The 20,547-nt window shown below is 43.7% G+C and overlaps 1 protein-coding gene across 2 annotated transcripts in view; it reads right to left on the bottom strand.

Moving 5' to 3' along the window:
- The window catches only part of VDR (vitamin D (1,25- dihydroxyvitamin D3) receptor), a 122,885-nt gene extending 110,704 nt beyond the window's left edge, over positions 1-12,181 (bottom strand). The window contains exons 1-2 of one of the 2 annotated variants that reach the window (XM_015422216.1): positions 12,140-12,181; positions 7,045-7,171 (exon numbers count right to left, since the gene is read on the bottom strand). The gene's annotated coding sequence lies outside the window, so the exon portion shown is untranslated. The remainder of the gene's footprint in view (positions 1-7,044; positions 7,172-12,139) is intronic. The other variant, XM_015422214.1, reaches the window with a different exon arrangement.
- Between the last annotated feature and the right edge of the window lie 8,366 nt (positions 12,182-20,547).

The following is a 20,547-nucleotide window of genomic DNA, read 5'->3' as shown; positions in this document are numbered from 1 at the left end:
GCCATCCTTCCTGAGCTAAGACAAAAATGTGTGAGCCAGAGGCTAAAAAACTGTGAGCTAGCTCACACTAACTCAGCTTAGAGGGAACACTGGTCACAATGGCTACATTTTTTAAAAAATCACTTATTCTTCTGTATGGTTATAATTCAGAACACCTAAGCCCAATTTCCACCATGTAAAATATCTTTTTGGCATTCGCCAATGGTTTATGGCTTAAATTATTTTTGTGAGACAAGACCATCAGGGATGGCCAGTTTTTGTATTAACACACACAGATGTGCATTTGTTTTAAAGCCAACAAAAAAATAAAAAGCCCCTTCGAAAGCAAACAGGAAAACCATTGAAAGCGTCTGTTTCCCTATAGCATGGCTGTCTGGTTTAAGAAGAGTTCAGACTGGGAGCAAGAGGAAGAGATGAAGCTCACGGGGAAGATTTCCCATCATCAGAGTGAAATGTTGCAAGGGGAAAAGAATTGCGTAAATCTTTTTCTTCCTTCGTCATTGTTTCCACCAATTATTGGTGGCTTGGGAGGGCTTTTTAAAATCTGTACAAATTGCATACTTTCTAGCTCCTTCTTGATTAAGCTAGTTCTGTTCTTCCTGATACTGAGCAACTTCGGGTTCTTTTTTTGAGTGCTACTGTTTGTTTTCCCAACAATTCCTTTCCCTTGGCATTTAAAGCATATAGGTGGTATACTGGGTCTTCACTGAATTCGTCTATCTTGCGTGTGACTGTGGTACATACACATGGTGAGTTAATCTGTTTGTGAATGACTAATTGGAATGGGTTTATCTGCATATATATATTTGAAACACTACATTTAATGTGTCTTCTGTACACAATAATTAAGAAATGGGGAATTGGGTTTGGCTAGTCCCAGAGAAGGCACAAAGTAAGGATGCCTTCCCTGGGCTCCCAAGCACTAGCTCTACTCTCTTTATCTTACTGGCCATCTTCCTCAGGACACCAAATACCAGTCTGCTGTCCTTGGGATACCAAACACAAACCACTAAGGTAAAATATTTTACAATATTTTCATTCAAATCTGATAGGGCAGAAGTATTGAACTCATTTGTTATGAGGGCCAGATCTGACATAAATGTCACTTTGTCAGGCCGGCCCATGTGTGCCATAAAACGTAATGCCGGGTACCAGAGATAGAAACTTTATAAAGGACAGCAACTTGTAAGTTCTGGGTTGGTGTGTCCCCACTGCAAGGCCCCATGGTCTGGGATGGGGATGCAGAGGAAACCCCCCATGGGCGGACTGGAGACCCAGCAGTGCAGCACTGGGCAGACACTTCCATGCCCCAACAGAGGATCATCTGCACACAACTCCACATGCAAACGCTGATCCCTGCGGCCATCTAGGTCAGCATTCCCAGAGCTGTAGGCCAAGTGGACAGGTATGAGTGTGGCTGCAGTGGTTCCCAACTTACCAGTGAGGCTGTTCCTGAAGTGAAGGGGTTCTGCTTGACTGCTGCAGACAAAGTTGTTCTGCCATGCTGAAGCCACAATTGGAGTGGCTCTGCCCACCCGCACACCGCCCCGAGCAGCCTCTTGTTCCCTACCTTGCGCAAGGTGTTTGTGAGCCGCATAACAGCCCTGGACGGGCCAGTTCTGGCCCCCAGACCTTATGTTTGACACTCCTGTGATAGGCAGGCCCGTAGCCAGGATTTCTTGTGTTGGGGCGGCCTTTAAATTTCTCGGGGGGCACCTTATTGATTTGGTTAAAGTAAGTTAAATTAAGTGCCCCTTTCACCCAGCTGCATCTGATGGCCTCTTCCTCTCCTCCCGCCACAGAGGGGGCTTCCCCAGCCTGGACCCCACCTCCCCCCACTCACCCTGTAGGCAGGGCAGGAAGGTGGTAGAGGAGTGCGCCGGTGCACTCGCCCACTTGGAGAGCCCCCAGCCAGCCACCCCCCGTTCTCCCGCGGCCACCAGGGGTTGAGCAGAGCATGACAGGGTGAAGCGAGGCGAGGGAGGAGGGACGCGCTGGGTCGCTGGGCACTATGCCCACTGGCCGGTTGGCGAGCACATCTTGTCCTGGGCCTGCCTGGTTGCCTGCCTGCCTGTCCAGGGTAGTAAGTTGGGGGGCCCTGATGGAAAGTCGGGGAGGCTGGGCCCCAAAATGACTGAATGTAGCTATGGGCCTGGTGATAGGGAAAGTTTACTGGCATGTAGACTGGCAGTGTTATTCTTTAACTGGCAACACCATCTTCGCTGTTATTAAGGCCCAGTAATTTAAGGATCCGTTTTCCTGCCCATCACCAGTACCTCAAATCAGCGAACTCAAAATATTAAACCTAGGGTAAATTATGAAGTCAAAATTATCATCACCCCAACTAGTCGGACTCCTAAACTACCATTTTCATCTGAGCGAGCTGTGCCACTCAGTTGATCTCACAACTGAGACAGCGAAACTTAATTCCTTAGTAAAGGCATTCCATCAGTCCTATCCCCATTCACTTCATGTCACAGTGACTTCAGATTAGAACAATGCATTAAAGAGGCTCTAAAAACCATAAAAGTCTTTGACCTGCCTTATCTACTTGGACTTTTGTCCCTCTTTATCTTGCTATTTATATTCTATATAATCCAGATGAACAGTTCCCTCCTCTATTTTACAAGTACAAATGGCTCCCAGGCCCACTGATAATATCATGCAATGTCAAACGGGTTAAATGTATTCTCCCCAATAATGTTCTCTTTAAAGATTAGAAATAATAGCACTCAAATGACACGACTTCTGATGTTCATAAACGAACATTTAAAATATATTATGTCATTTATACCTCATCTTTCCCCCAATGGGGATGCAGAGTGGCTTGTATCCTCCTTCTCTTCTGCTTTTCTACCTTCACAACAACCCTGTGAGGTAGGCTGAGAGTGTGTGACTGACCCAAAGTCACCCAGGGAGCTTCCATGGTAAAGCAGGGACTCAAACCTGGGTCTTCTAGATCCTAGCCTGACACTCTAACCACTACACCATGCTGACACATGAAGCTGCCTTATACAGACTCGGACTATCAGCCATTCTAGGACCTTCAGCTTGGCAGTGGTTTTCCATCGATTTCAACCTTTCCAGTCTTGTACTGCTAAGAGAGATGCTAGAGATTGATCTTGGGACCTTACACATATACACACGAACTGTGATCCCCTCACCCCGATATAAAAAGATTAACACATTCATATATTTCTCACTGTATGACTTAATCAAATTACTCTGACCGATAGGGTGGTCAGGGTACGATGATAAGAAAAAGGGAGCTTCCACACACTAGGCCTTTCAAATTGCCAAGTTGTTAAAAAGAGGATGCACATCTCTTACATTCTGCATTTGTTTGTGGATTCGAAGAATTGAATATGTTTTCCAAAACGGTGTCCTGTGTTGTTTCATTTTGTTTTCTATTTTCAATTACTCTTGGGACAAGAATCTGGGTTTGGATAATTAATATTACAATTGAATCCACTGATTCAGATTCTATTTCTGACATTATTTCAGGTCAGAGGCATATAAATAGATACTGCAAGAAATATTATTGGTATACAAGATATTGGAAAGGAAATGTTCATATTTTAATTCTTTAATGCAGCATCATGTTTTGCAGGATTTTATTTAGAAGCAAACTCTACAAGTACATTTAATAGAAAGCCCAATACCATTTTTGATTCCAGCATTCAGCTCTTACATTATTCTGGAAGTGGCCTGAGCTGATGCATTATGAAATTCTATATTATTTCCCCCCATTTTGGTTTTAGATTTTACTATTTCTTCTTTAATATAACACTGTCATGTCAAACTAAACGATGACATTTACGTAAACCATGCGAACCACCAATCAAATACAAGCAGATACCTGTTTAGACTGACATTCAAAACTTTTACATGCAGAACAAAAGGTCCTCTAAACAGGACACTTGAGAATCAGGACCATAATCTTGACATGCAAACAGCCCTTTTGGCACCAATGCAATCTAGATGGCAGCGACATTCTCTATCACAAGCACTGGACGTAGGAACAGAGTAAGACAGAAAACATTTTAAGACCCCAGGCAATATCTAATTACAAAGACAGACTATGATTCTTCTCTTAAAGACCATGTCATATGTTGCTTTCTGCTTCATTGTGATAACTTCTGCATCAGGATTCAGGAAGCGTTTATACTGGGGTGGGGGACTTGTATCATAAAAAAGTATTGATGTTTTCTGCTATAAGTCCACATCAGCCTGATGTTACATGTATCAAATGAAACATCCAGAAGTCACACATTGATGGTTCAGACACAACACCAAATCACTATGTAAAGAAGTCTTGCCCTCATGCATGCCCTTCCCTCTCATGCTGGGATTCAATTAATTTTATCATGTTTAGGGCAAACCAGAGTTCACTATTAATCTGAAACAGCAAGTTATCATTTGCATATACCCTCCAACCAAAGTCTGCAAACTGTCTTCTGACCATGGTACAAACAATAGTTTGCCAACTGAGATTTAGTGATAATCAATAGTTTGTGTTGAACAGGAAGAAACTGCTCAAACTGCAGCACATGAGAGGAAGGTTAAGTGCTTGTTCACCTAACTGTTAATCATGGTTTAGTGTTATGTTCAACCAACCCTATTACATTGTGGAAAGTCACTAAGTAAAATTTAATATCACACTTCATAAATTATTTTTAGATGAAAGCTGTTTGATCTCAGTTCTAAAACTTCATAACTTTTATGTATCTGATATCTGATCATTCGCACCAAAAGAGAGAAATCAGTCTGTGACTGGGTTATGCATCAAATGCATGGCTGCACTAGCTGTTTAAAGGTAAAGGTAATGGTTCCCTTGCTCGAAAGCCAGTCGAATCCGACTCTAGGGTTGCGGTGCTCATCTCCGTTTCAAAGCCGAAGAGCCAGCGCTGTCCGAAGACGTTTCCGTGATCATGTGGCTGGCATGACTAAACACCAAGGCGCACGGAACGCTGTTACCTTCCCACCTAAGTGGTACCTATTTATCTACTTGCAATTTCTTGCTTTCGAACTGCTAGGTTGGCAGGAGCTGGAACTAGAGATAGGAGCTCACTCCATCATGCGGCACCCGGGTCTCGAACTGCTGAACTACTGACCTTCCACACCCTGCACTAGCTGTTTACTAGGGGCCAAAGCCAATCTGCAGTAGCTGGATATGAACAAGTAACAAAATCTTTGACCCACTATCTGCACTGGCATATGCCAACAGGGAGATGTGCAGTGTTACTATATTTAAAATTGGGGGGGGGGGGGGGGTTGTGAGATTTTGACAGTTTCAGCACATTGTACTTCAGAAATGTGTGGGCAGAGGAACCAGCTATTTTATATCACAACATGTAGTCTGGTAGGAGCACTCAGAATGCATGAGATCAAAACAGGAATATGGTTAACACTAAACAAAACCCAATCCACATCAGTAGGACCAGAGCTGTACCACTACTGGCATTAGTACAATACTGCAACCACACAACATGAATAGCAAGAACCAAGACCATAGCCCAAAGAACCACAACAGAGCATAGTCAGGCAAAATGACAACAACATCCCATATACTAACCATGCAACACATTTGGATGTTCCACTACAGAACTCACAACTTTTATAGCTATATTTCTATTGATCAGAATGGGAAGGATTTAGAATAAGACGGAACAGAAGGGAACACATGCATAAGCTAGGGTTGCCGCCGGCTCTGGGTTGGGAAATACCTGGAGATTTTTGGGGTGGAACTTGACAAGGGTGGGGTTTGAGGAAAGATTTCAGTGGTGTATGATGCCACAGAATCCACCTCCCAAAGTGGCCATTTTCTCCAGATGAACTGACCTCTATCGCCTGGAGATCAGTTTAATCCCAGGAGATTTCCAGCCACACCAGGAGGCTGACAAACCTCGCATAAGCTTATACACCATACTACCACAGAGTGTTTAACACCATGATTTCCATGGAAGCACTCACCAGACTGGGGAGACAGTGTTTCAGAGATTAGTTTGGGCATGAACGGGCTGTAAATTCCAGCATCTATGGAAACCCTTTTGCCCTGAACAGCAATTTACAGAAGGGCCACTTTGAGGAGAGGCCTCTCCAACCCCAAAGCAAACTGTCAACAAATTGCACTAATAGCTGTTGTTATTTTAACGCACCCCTCTTCCCACTTGTTTAGCAATTTGGGGCCTCAGTTGTTGCTGATCCTGACCCTGCTAGAACACAAAGAAGGCCTCACATGAAAAATGCTGTTATGGTTCTTCCCTCTTAAAGTTCCATAACTTCCACTTGTAGCTGGCACAAATTCAGTCCATTTGCAGAGTGAGGGAGCTGGCAGCAAGACAAAAAAAAAAAAAAGAGGCACAAACATAGGCCCAATGACTTTCTTTGTAGTCAGGCTGCTGAATTAAGAAGTCTTTACTGAAGACTCAGTGTCAGCTTTCTAATTTTCTCAGTCCTGATCTACTACATTGCAAGTTTTTAATAACCAGACTTACATAGAGATGGGGAAAATATTTAGAAATCCTAGGTGCCAGTACATAATTTTGAGCAATTAGGCTCCTGGGACTGATACAACTCTAGAGACCAAACTGGCACACATGCTGGACTTCAGAGGCAATCCTATCTGTGCTGCAGCAGGCTTCAGCTTCCCAGCGTTCTGAAGAAATTCAAAAATAAAGTTGAACTCTGATTAAGTCCATTTCAGAAGGAAACACAGATTTTCAGAACAAGCTTTTGTTGCAAAGGATCCGGTAAAGGAAGATGAGTCACTTGCCTAGCCAGTATCTAGTGTGGGAGGAGAGCATGTCACAGAACAAAGCAAGCCCTGGAACTGCTCTATCCAAAAGCCTGGCTCAACCGAATTTTAATATTGATGGAACACAGCCCGCAAAAATAAAAGAAAAGCAGGTGAGAATAAAGACCATCACCACCCTTTGGTTTAGCCCTCAGTAGACTTCTGTCTGCTCTCCAAATCTTCCAAGGAGTTTCCACCCTCTCCAATACTCCAACCCAGTGCCAAAAATACCCACAGAGATGCCTCACCCTTTTTACGCACATCCCAGACTGCAGCATGAAAGGACGATCACCACCTCCTCCAACCACAGAGGAAGAAGGGAGAAGAGAGACGGATATTAGGCCACGTGACCCTGAAGGCTCACACCCCCTTCTCCTTTAAAAAAGAAGCAGATTCAGGTTATTATACATCCCCATGTCAAGTCACTTTCATACCCAAGAACAAGTGACAATAAAAGGCATTATGAGAATTCGTATGTTTATGTAACTAACAGTGACTAAGAAATTGAGCTATGAATCAGAAATGGGTTGCATTTCACCTCTGCCAGGAAATCACAAGATGGCCTTATGCAAGTCACTTTCTCATCAGGAACGTGTGGATAAATACTACTAACTTACAAGATATGGGTCATTGTCACACCAGCTATTTAGCCCAGATTGGGAGCTCCTGGGAAGCTGGGCTTTTCTCCTTGCTTCCACACAGTTTCACAGTGCACCCATGCATGCTACAAGCTTTGCCTTGACCTCTGTGCTTTCTTTCCAAAACCTGCTTTATTACAGTCTTTTTGGATGGCATGTGGATGGGAAAGTCCAGATTTTTTCTGGTGCTGCCCATATTGGTGCCATTTTCCCTGCTGCCCCAGTCTTCAGCAGTGAACACACATGAACACTCACACCAATAGGGGGAGGCCTTCTTTAAAATCAGCAATCGCTAGATCGCTGTCTTATTATAACAATCTGTCTTATAGGTCTAATGTACATCTCTTAACAAAAGGAGGCAGTGACTTGTTTTACATGGAAGATAGGAATTCAGAGGACTTAGAGGATAAATTATTACAGTGATATACTGGTCTAGAAATTGCTGATGATGGCAGAAAAGTGGGGTATAAATTATATAAATAAATAAATGGGAGAAATGCTGAGCCCCAGCAATGATGCTAGTGTCTCAGGGGCTCAACCAATATCAACACTTTCTCCCATGCCGCTGGCCCCAACTGCATGGCCACACCTCCGATTCTCACCTTGGGTGATCAGGTGAAGAACGGGCAACGTGTGCCAAGCAAAATAACTTAGCACACACTTGTTTGGCCCATGTTCCACAAGTTATTTACCCCTTATTAGACAAAAAGCTGTACATAAACGATACTGTTCTAACACTACTGAATTAATCCAGTTTAATTTATTCTCTTACAGACGTGAACAAAACTGCAAAGCTCTTTATTTATCCATGTGCAAATTCTGTGAAGAAGGTTTAAGCAAGAGAAGTAAGGCTGCCCAATGCCACCCAACAAGTTCATTGCTGAGTACAGACTTGGCTCTTACTACACTAGGCTGGTTTTTATAACTTTATTTAGACAGCCACAGCATGAGAAACACAGGAAGCACATGAAAGTGTGTTTTGTTCAAAATAAAAAAAAAAAAAAAAAAAAAGTCGTGGGGGGGGGGGGGGGGAATCTAATAAAACGCTTAGTTTAGAACTACGGAGCAAACCTTAAGTTCCCAACCTGACACTTGTCACACAATGCTAATGTGTCAGATTTCTGCAAGGGTAAATCAGTGGGTGGGGAGGAGAATGTTTAAAAATACACAGACCAATTCCCTTCCCCCCTCCCCATCCTCCTCATACCTGGCCTCTGAAACCAGAAATGTCTGGCTAGGGGTTGGAGGCATGAAACAAGTTGTTATGGGCTGGTATGGCATAGTGGTTAGAGGCCCTGGGACAACTGGGTTCGAATATCTCACTCAGCAATGGAAGCTTGAATATCTCACTCAGCAATGGAAGCTTGAATCTCTCACTCAGCAATGGAAGCTTGAATCTCTCACTCAGCAATGGAAGCTTGAATCTCTCACTCAGCAATGGAAGCTCACCAAGTGACCTGGGGCCTTGTCACAATCTCTCGGCCTAACCTACCCTTCACAAGATTGTTGTTGTGAGGATTAATTGGAGGGGGGGGTGATATGAAAAGCTGTTCTGGTTCCTCAATGAGGGAGAAAAGCAGGATATAAATAAAGTACGGGAAAGAAAAGCACGTATTGGAGAGTTCTCTCCTAAACCTGTCTCTGGCCCCTCTCATGACACTTCCCAGACATTTGAGAAATGTGTCCAGGCCAAGAACGAACAACAGAAAAAGTATGGATTCCTCTCTAAAAGTACCTATTATACGGCATGACAACAGCTAACATTCTCCCATGGTTTTACCATTATAGGTAACCACAGACCCAGCCTAGCCATGTAGTGTATCATTGGTGTGGAAGCATCCAGTGGAACACTGTGCTTGCTGCATTCCAGGCAATGGATTAACAAAAACCGAGTCAAAGGCATTTTGGAGCACAGAAAGGCTGCCCACAGGAACAACCTCGCAAGTATAGTCTGATCAATCTAGCCAGGACAAAATAAATTAAAATAAAGTGAACAAAGGGTGTCACTAGCCACACAGAACCAATGTTTAACTGCAGTACTTGCAAAGGTTTAACCAAGAAACATGCAAGGCAACAGAGGCAGTTACGTACAAACATGTGCAAATATAACCACAGATCTGGGATTAATATTAAGAGCTTGAGTCTTAAATACGACTTCTTGGCAGGTTCAAGTCTTGGCAGCTCATTTTAGAAATTCAGCAAGTGTCCAGTTCAGAAATTAGGTCTGTTTGCCTGGAGCCACCAATAGGAAAGTTAGTATGGTGTGGTGGTTAGAACGGTGGACTATGATTGAAGACACCTGGGTTCAAATCCCCACTCTGCTGTAAACTCACTAGGTGATCTTAGGCTACTCTCTCTTGACCTAAAATACCTCATAGGTTGTTGAGAAGGTAACATGAGGAAAGGAGGATCACGTATACCTACCCTGACTTCCTCAAAGGAAGGGCAAAATAAAGCCTAACAGATAGATGAGATTAAGTAACATGGATAGCATGTGCCATGCAGAAGAATAGCAGCTCTCTACTATTTGGTGACACACAAAGTCCAGCCACATAGAAAGGAGTAGAGCTTTTATGAAGCATTAGCAATTACAGCACACAGAAAGATGAGGTTTCAAGGAGATATCTCAAAGCTTCCATTTAGCTCATGCAGAGAACCTAGTTCTGTCAGCAAACTGTCCAAGGTTCCTATGATCAGGACGACAGCCAACCAATTGTTTTTAAAAACAATTAGGAAAGCAGTAAGGCACAGTAATGTGTACATAGTACGTAAGACGTCTCTAGTTTAATTCAGTTCTGGCCTTCTGAGTAATCAGAATGCTGCAGAAAGAAACTCCAAAAGATCTTGTTTACGTACTACAGAGCAAGGCGAGTCCAGGAGGACAGGATCATTGCATGTGACCACAGAGAGACCCAGCTGTATTATCTTGAGTCTTACAGCATGACACACACTGAGTTGGGGCAGCACAATGGGGTTAGGGTGCTGAAGCGATCTTAGGAGACTAAGGTTTAAGTCCCCACTTTGACATGAAGCTCACTGGGTAACCTTGGGCCCCACTTGCTCTCTCAGCCTAACCAACCTCACAAGATTTGTTCAAAGGAAGTATGAGATACAAATGCAGAGCCAACTACAATAAAAGCATCCGAAGGCCTAAACTTTTATGCTGAATGCCACACAGAAACTTACTGTTCCTAAACCAGAAGCAGTAGGGAAGTCAGCAGTGACGCATGAAGAGGGAAAAAACAATAACTTCACAAAATGTACTAAGAAGAAAGCCTAGCCTGGATTCAGAACAGACATTTATTCAAAGTTATATGTGTTTGGTTACTTACTTCATTTATACCCTGGCTTCCCCCCCCCCCAATGTGAACCAAAAGAAGATTATGTTGTTTTCCCCTCCTCCATTTTATCCTCACAACAAACCTGTGAAGTAGGTTAGGCTGAGAGCATGTGACTGGCCCAGGTTCAGCCAGCAAGCTTCTACAGCTGAGCAGGAACTTTACCGTGGGCTTCTCAGAACCTGGTCTGACACTCTTCCTATTACACCACACTGCCTCGATGTCTAAAGATGTCTAAAGCTAAGCAGCACAGGAGTTTTCATTTCTACACTGTCAAAAGTTTATAGCTTTTGAGAAAGAAGTGAAAGAGGCAGAGTTAGAACCCTTAGGAGGGGGGGGGGAAAGGGAAACAAGGAAAAATAAAGAAATAAAATAAATAAGCAGGGGAGGGATGTCTTTGAGCAACCACAGGTCAAAGAGAAAACAAGCATGAAGAGCCAATTGTGAAAAAGAAAAGAAAAAATTCAAGTAGGTCTACAAGCTAGAAACCTTAATCCATTTTCATGCCCGTTCTTCATAGAAACACAAATTATGCATCCAAAGTTCCTTTTACCTGGCATATACACTGCCACATGTACACATCCTGTTTTGCCCAGCTGTACCAGAGCTCACAAAAAAGGGTGAAGCACATAAGCAAGTACTTAAGCTGTATCAATGACACTGTAGTATAAATGACAGTCCTCCTATCAAGTTACCATCGCTCAATTTACTGCCCTGCTTATTCGGAGATCTATCCTTCTGACACAGGAAGTCAAGCCCCAAAGCGGCTTATTATACGGACTTTCCACTTACATATTTAGAAACCAATTTACTAAGAGAAAGGAAGGAAGGAACCAAGAGAGGGCTGTGTAGCAGAATGGGCGAAGAAGGGGGGGGGGGAGATTACTTGGACGTAAATCTCACTATGTGCAACAACACGTGTGCCATAGGATTGTCGCCTTATGTGAGAAACCCCGCGTTTGGCAACAGGCAGGGACCCTGAGCCATTCTACCATCACTATTACAAGCGCGCCTCTCAAAAGAAGTTATTCGTCTTGTACGAAGTCTACTTAGAATTCACCCCAAACTATCCACAAACGGGTCACTTTCGCTGCCGTCCTACTGATGAGTAAGTTGACAGGAAAGAGGAGAATGATAATGCCGCTGTATAAAAGCTCACTATCCCCACGCGCTGCCCCCTTTCCTTATTTCTACCCCGACCGAAAATCGCCCCAAACGCTCTGGGGTCATTCCCACGCAGCACCAGCCCCATTCCAGGGCGGCCGTGGGGGGGTGGGGGGATTGAGGGATTCCCCCCTCCCCCATTCGCGGTGCTCAGCTGCCCCCCATCCCACCCCCGGCCGGGGGCCGCCCGCTCAGCTGGGTACCTTCGTCTCCCCCGGCTCCGTCCTGGCCTCTCCGCTCCCTCCCCCCACCCTGTCCCGTAACCGTCCTTTTGACGGGAAACCGCCGGCTGCCTCAGCTCAGCCCCGCCCACCCAACACCACCCAGTAGGAGAGCGGGAATCTGTCCTAGCTCCGCCCCACCTCTGGCAAACGGCTTTCCGCGGTCCCAGGTTCTAACCCCACCTCTCCCACGCTCTTCTCACACACACCCCGCCCCCGCCTTCTCTAAGGCGTTGCTTCCGCCTTCTTCCCTCCTCCCTTCCCCGCACGCCCGTCTTCAGACCAATGAGAAACTGGAGGCGGGGCGGAGTAACCGAATAATCTTCCCAGGTGGGCGCTCCTTTCTCTGGAGTGCGGCCCCAAGAAAGGAGTGAGTGAACTTCGTCGGAACAAAGTCTGAGTCCAGTGGCACCTTTAAGACCAACAGTTATTCCAGAGGAAAAGGGTGGGGGCAGCCATTAGGAAGGGTCACGCAGCGCCAAGACGCATTTGCAGAGCTGAAATTGGATCAGGTGGCCAGCAGTGTTCCCTCTAAGCTGAGTTAGCGTGAGCTAGCTCACAGTTTTTTTAGCTTTCAGCTCACACATTTTTGTCTTTGCTCAGAAAGGATGGCTCCAGAGCAAACTAATTTATGCAGTAGCCAAATCTCTCGCTCACAAATTTAATGCCAGCAGCTCACAAAGTAGAATTTTGGCTCACAAGACTCCACAGCTTAGAGGGAACATTGGTGGCCAGTGAGATCAGTGAATGGCAGCAAATTTGTCCTTGGCATCTGGGACTTGTGCTGCTGCTCTTCTGCTTCAATCCACTACAACAAACATGAAGATGAACAATCTAATCGAAGCAGGAGATGGGCCAATTGAACCCCTTAATAACACTGAAGACCAGTTTCTGCACAGTTGGTGGATAACTGCATGGGGACCAGTGTTCCCTCTAAGCTGAGTTAGTGTGAGCTAGCTCACAGGTTTTTAGCCTCTGGTTCACACATTTTTGCCTTCGCTCAGGAAGGATGGCTCCAGAGCAAACGTATGTATGCAGTAGCCAAATTGCTCAGTCACAGCTTTAATGCCAGTAGCTCATAAAGTAGAATTGTTGCTCACAAGACTCCACAGCTTAGAGGGAGCATTGATGGGGATGCTGCCAGCCAAACTAGTACAGACACAGTGTGTCCATACAGGAATAAATAATTTCTCCTCCCATGCACCACCTATTGTTTGCCCAGCAGGGCACTCACACACTGACATATCTTTGTATCCTAACTATAGGTACCTCCAAAACATCAGACCTTTTCCGTCCTTCAATGTCAAGTAATAATCCAGGATCAATATATAGTCTGTGTTCTTTCCCAATTTCCTTCTTTTTTTACATTCCAAATGTTGACACAAATTGTAAATGTGTGTGTGTGTGTAGTATGGTTAGATTACAGAATTGATAGTCATGTGTGCCTTTCCCTCAGGATGGAAATAACATGTCAGAATATAGTGTATCAAAACCTAAAGTATTTAAGCAAAACAAAAGCCAAACTGGTCACTTACTTTTGAACAGCTCAGACACTGGTAATGGCATGTGGTTAAACAATATTTGTGAGTCAGTTCCCAAAGGTTTAGAAAAATAAATAGACTGAGGGTCTATTTCCTTTCTTTTCAATTCAGGCTCCTTTCATATTGTCCTCGTCTGAGATCCCATAACAGTAAATTTTTTTCCTGGCTTATATTTCTTATTTATATATCGCTGGAAACATAACAAGTGCACACACCTACCCAAACAGTGAAGTTCTGAGGAATTTAGAAATTCTAGCAGCAAAGAGGTCGCACCCCTCCTTAATGATTCCTGTAATACTTATTTCCCACTGTTTATTTTGGAAGCTCACAGTAGCAAATGTAGGGCTCTAAGGTTACTAGATTTGGCATGAACAATTTTTTTGGGGGGGTAATTATTTCTCAGAGCAGCAAGTTGAAGTTAGCCAGCCCACACACTTGATGTCTTCTTCTAAGACTCCAGCACATGCCTGCTGTATGTTGTACAGTACCATGTATGTTTCCAATTATTAGACACCTTCGTGGCCCTTGTAAGGGCAGAAAGGCAAGGTACAAATCTTTTAAATAAATAATAAACAGTGGATCACATGTAATTTTGAGATTGGAGGTAATAATTTGTCACTAACTTTAACACATAGTTAATTTATTTTCCATTTAAAAATGTGTGGCAAATAGTCCATCTCTTTGAAGACATATGGTGGTGTACAATTCCTAGTGATGTGTGGACCACCATTAGTATTGCCAGTGACCACTATTAGTACTGCTTATCAATACGACATCACCAGGCCTCATGCCATAACATTACCAGGGATTGCCCCATGATATCACACTGGCCCCTAATTCTTTTTTTATAAATATACTTTAATTGGGTTTTCACTATAATGCACACACCTATAACATATCTTAAATAAACATTCCATCCAGTTAACACCCTATAGTACAAATCTATATATCTAATACTGAAGTTGCCCCCTGGTGTGCGGATATCTAAATCCGCGCACCGGGGGCAGCTGGGGGGGAGGGAGAGTTTTGTGCACACATGGGGCGGGCCCCAGGTGTGCACAAAAATCTAAAAAAAACCGTTGTCTTACTTCAAATGGAATATCCTTTAGCGTTCTGATGGTATTTTCCTCCACTTTCAGGGGTATTCCAGCGACTGCTTTCAGGATTGCATCCCTCACATGCTTCTTTGAGAATCTTACGACAATTTCCCCAGGCAGATTATTTTTCTTTATATAGCCTGAATATGATCTGTAAACCACATCCATATCGCTCAGCAACGATTCCGTCTTCATTTCTGTCACTGGGGCTAGTAATTCACTCATCACTTCTTTAAGATTCTCCCCCCTGTTCTCTGGCATGCCCTGGAAGCGAAGAATCATGTTGGCCTTTTCCATTTGCACTTGCAACAGTTGATCTTCCATGGAGGTTTGTTTCCTTTCCAGCTTTTGCACTTTTTCCTTCAGCTTCTGGGTAGTTGTAGCCACTTACTTTACCTTCTCAGTATCTTACTTCATTATTTGCAGCATATCGTTTATCTGGGTTTGTTGTGCAGTAATACTTTGAGTCACTATAGACATCTGTTCCTTGAAGTTATTCAGCTGTTCCAGCAGAGGGCGCATATATTCCACTATAGACTTTGCCACCTCACTGGTAGCTTCCGGTTTCGGGCTCTCAGACCCTTTCGCTTTCAAAAGTTTTTCTCTGTCCTTCTTCCCCGCCATCTTTATCGTTTGTTTACTTTCACAATTTTTAAAAAAGTCTCTGAATGTGCACTTGACTGCTTAGATTCGCTTTGGTAAGTACTTCTAGGCAGTTTCCTTCGCGTTTTCTTCTGCTCCCCCCCTCAATCGCGCAAAAGTTCGTGTGCATGGAAGGCATCCCTCCCACGCTCGCCTTTTTCCCGTTCGGTTGGATGGGGCGGGGAGCTATCTTTTTCCCTTTGAAGAACGCTTCAAAGCTGACTCACGTTCATCATTGGTCATTCGACCTTGCTTTCAACTTTCATTTCTGCTGCTCGAACTCCTACGCTTGCCCCGGTCAGCGTCACTATGTCCATTCGGTCTCACAGCACGGAGAACCGTCGGAACAAAGAGGCGCCTCAATTCTCCGGCATTTCGCCATCGAACGTTCCATAGCCAGGGCCCCTGTGGGGGGTAAGCGAGCCTGCGCACCCCCTCCTTCGGCTGGAGTACAGCTTTACCCCAAGGAGGTCTGGGAGGTGAGCCTGCTAGCACGCCGCCATCAACCGGAAGTCCCATTATTTCAATATTTTCATTGTCTACCTCCCAACTGTTCAAGTCAGGGTTGTCCTTTAACAAAATTAATAACATCTTTAATAAATTTTACTTTAGGAAAATACTATAACATCCAATATTCTCCATTCATTTCTTAAGTATTTTCCATACATTGGTTTCTAATATTTTTTATCACTATGCTTAATCATTTTTCCATACAACATACATACCAATCCCCAAAATTTACTATCACATACCTAATTATTCATTCCAACATTTACGTAATATTAACTTAACCCTCTTCCATACCACTTAATTACCTTCTATAACTCTGCAATCTCCTTTTTACCACCACCCTTTAATTTATGCCCTCTCACACTTACCACTATAATCTGTAAACTAACAACACATTAATCAGGTCAATTCATTCCAGTTTACACAATTTCAGAAGGAAAAACAAAAAAACTACATAAACATCTCAGTTTCTAGCCATTTTCTTTTTCCATTTTGGGCCATTAAATTTGGGGTATTTTGCTAACCCTCTTCTTTAAACTTAAAGATATATGTACTCACAGTTCTTTTGTTTGAAATTTCCTTCTGTATTGCTTTGTTGCTGTAATTGTAATTCTTACTAATTCAAACATAGATAAAATGGGAGGCAGCGGCTGTGAGGAACATGGCGGCCATGCTCCCCTTCGCAAACCGCTCCTGCTTCGGGGCAAGAAGTGGACACACACACCCGCATTGCCAGTCACGGGAGGGGCCACAACAGAAGCCCCCTGCTCCAGGTCTCTCTCCGGGCGGAGCTCTCCCGGAGACCGGGAGGCCCCAAAAGAAGCAGAAAGGAATCGGGCGTTTTGGAGCGATCCGAAGACCGCCCGTCACCGAGCCGTACTGACTTAAATGGGGAATAATACCATAGTCCACCTTCCAAAGCAGCCGTTTTCTCTAGGTGAACAGATATGTATCACCTGGAGATAGGGTTGCCAGGTCTTACCTGGCTGCCGGGGGGGTGATCCCTCTTTGTGCCCTGGAGTTTTTGGTGCATGCACAAAGCACACGCACTGCAATAACCCAGAAGTGACATCATCGCACAGGGCACGTTGCAGCGGACACTCTAGCATTTGGAGGAGAAACACTATGGTAACCATAGAGTTTTTTTGCCAAACGCTAGACCATCCCCCCTTCCGCAACGTGCCCTGCACAATGATGTCACCTCCTGGTGATGTCATTGCGCCAGGCACTTTGGTGTGGACAGGGCTCTTTGGGGGCAGGGTTCCCTCCATCAGGCAGCTTGGTGGCGGCAGATTGGGGGGACCCTAAAGCAGGTAAACCCCTTCCCCCATTGGGAGAATGGCAACCCTGCCTGGATATCAGTTGTAATAGCAGGAGATCTCCAGCCATTATCTGGAGATTGACAACCCTAGATGGTAGGGACCTGGGCCCACAGACAGAAATGTTGCTGTTAGGCAGCTTGAGACCACACAGAACTGTGATACAGGTAGTTTAAAGTTATTCCAGATCATTTCTTCCCCCCCCCCCCATGCCTGTATTTACAATACTTGTAATCCCTTTAAAGTCATCAGTCTTACCTACAGTGCTTCAGAATAAACACAGGCAGTTCTTTCAACCTCTTCCATACACTGTGCATCTCAAATCAGAAAAGGGGAAAGGGCACGTTTAGGTGTGGCCTTATAGAATCTTCTCTTGACACGTCCAACCCTTTGATGTAATCACCTGGTTTTACACCTTCTGTGTCTTTTGCATCATAATAGTAACACTGTTGTCACAGACAAACATCACAATCCCTTTATGCTTCCAGTGTTGACCTCTGGCTGTCTGAAGTCTGAATATTGCCAACAACAAGAAGGATCTCCATGGGAAGATGCCTCTCCTAGGATCTCTGGAATCCAGGAGTGACACAAAAGCAGGGGGAAGTGTTATTTTTCAACTGCCAACAATTCCTATTGCTCTATTTGTTTTCTTTATCCCTGGACACACATTACACACAGCTACTGCAGAAGTTTTTAAAAACTTGCCAGTCATTTTCATTGCTGGCCAACACTGTAGTGACAATGACTCAGGTTAGGAAACAAAGCATTCCACACGTAGTTGTGTGTAGGGGAGAAATACCGCCTTGTAAATTATAGGAACCTAGAGCAACATCTAGGTTTGCATCACCATGGCAAAAAGCCATTTTATTCTATTAGTGCAGAGGTTTTACATTTCAAGTAAAGTCCCATTATTACGTACACCAGTTTCCTCTTTTTGCATCATTTGTAAAGTCTGCAGCAGAAAATATTACAGAAAAGGCACCAGATTTTTATGCCCCGAAGTGAAGTGTTCAAATGGTATTACCAGACATGCAGATTACTCTTGTGACATCCCTGAATGAGCTATTGATGATTGGCACTTCTCCATTATGGCTGTTTAAATAACCCACATTTTGTCAATCACAAAAAAATGCCAAACAGTAGAACACTAGAAGTATATGCAAGAAAATACCGTTTTAATGGAGTTTAATACAAACTGTCAAAGAATACAGAATATTGATGTGAAAATACTCATTACTGCAAACAAAACTACTACCAATCTCCTGCTCCCCCCCTCCCAAACATTGAGTTGCATCCAACCAGCTTTTCTGTTAATGAAAAAGCAAGGAAGGGGTCCCAACCAATAACCAAAAAGGCTATGCTGGGGATCTCGGGACATGCATACAAAAGCCATGTGGGATGGGGGCCATAATAAGGAGCGGTATTAGGTGAGATTGAATAAAACCACTGGCTGGATCCAGCCCTTTGGCTTGCTTAAAAAGCTGAGAGGGAATTTGGAGATTCTTTTCCAAATACCTTTCACACAAACCAAGTAACTGGACCCTAAAAATGTTTCACAGTTCAAGTGCACAGATCATACCACTTCCTGCATTCAAATCTGAAGATCCCGTGAAGAGTTCCATAGACTGCTGCCAGGCTACATCCCTTCTAAAATTGGGCGCAGCATCAAAGAGAGCTATTAAGAGTGCTTTTAATTGGTATGACCTAATATGTTAAGAAGTCAGATCAAATAGATTTCATCTTCACTGAAAAGAAAAAAAAATTAAAACTCAGAATTGTGCTGACAAGACTAATTAAGAAACGGCTAATGGCAATAGCTTGGCAAAGGCTTTAAGGACATGTTTTTTTGTCAAATCTATATTTGCCCTGAGCCGACATAGGGCAGGGGCTATAAACCTAAAGAAATAAATAAAACTCAGGTTAGTTCACATCTTTAATCGTGTGAGCATTATGCAGGGGAGGTATTTTGGCATAATGTTCAACTCTTAGTTCTATGCAGATGACTAATCTATGGATAATTACGTAGTAGAGTTGGGGGATTACACTGCTGGCTCTGTACAGGTATTTTTGCAGAATACAGCTCATATGGAGTACATTTGTTCATTTTCACGTGCAGGCACAGTACAAAGGTTCAGAGGAATGTACAGAAGTAGGGTGGGGCCTGCAGGCACTTGCCTAACAAATGGTACAGGGTAATCAGTCTTCAATATATGATACAAGATTGATATATAATGGATAAGAGCTTTGGGGGGTTATGGTCCAACTGTCACTTACAGTCCTACTTTAGCCATGTTTATGGGAATAAGCTCTACTGAAATCAGCTGGCATGTTTAGTGTCGCGGTGTTATGCTTGCAACTATCCTTGCCCTTCGTTTCTTCCCTTTTCACATTGTTTCAGCCAATGCATATGCAACCATGCTGATTTAACAGCCTTGTGGATTGCAGTCTACAGAGCAGCTTCCTGAATATGTCTTCATTGCACATCCTCCAGGAGAAATCGGTAGATCAAGAGGATAATTGAGCAATCACTCAGACCAAAGCATTTGGACATACACTGGCTCAGTCCCCTTGCAATCAATGAAATGTACTTGTAATTGTCAAGATCCATCCCGGTTTATACCCCATTAAAGCAGACAGAGCCTCTCCTGGAGCTGCGGCTTGCGATTTGCTCATTAAACCATTTCAAGTACGGGCAGTACATAGTGGCTTTGTGGATCACAACTTAAAGTTTATTTATTTTTGCTCTGGAAATCCCTACTTGGTGATTCATGGAATCATCATTTGTTTCTACCAGGTGCTCTCCCCCACTCTCATCTCCACTATGACCTTGAATTAATTATGCTTTCTTGTGATGTTTCCCGCATTCTTTTAATTTTATTCCACTGCAATTTCCTCCAGAAGCCCCTTTGGGGCTGAAGCTGCAGCTAAATCATGCTGTTACCTGCTGAACATCAAGTGGAATGTAAATTGCCTTCTGACACATAGCGTATGGGGATGAATACAATGCCAAATGATCTAGATTTATAGCTTGGCTGTGAATGGTTCTTGGCAGAGAAGCTACTTGAAGTTCTCTTCACCATTGTGGGTTAGTGTGCGTGAGAATTTCTGCCTTCTGAAATTGTACCACAAACCACTGTTTTTAGGGGAAATATTTCCAAGTGAACAGACATGATCCTATCCACTTAATCAAGTTCAAGAAATAAGAACTCACAAACTCCTTCCTGCAACAGGCTTTAAAAGAAAACTAATTTTCTTTCCACTTGCAATTTGAGGGAGGTGTG

The sequence above is a fragment of the Gekko japonicus genome, unplaced genomic scaffold (assembly GCF_001447785.1).
Source record: "Gekko japonicus isolate JY-2015 unplaced genomic scaffold, Gekko_japonicus_V1.1 scaffold459, whole genome shotgun sequence".
NCBI lineage: Eukaryota > Metazoa > Chordata > Lepidosauria > Squamata > Gekkonidae > Gekko > Gekko japonicus.
Note: the sequence above shows the minus strand (reverse complement) of the source record. Positions and strands in the feature narration are given on the sequence as shown.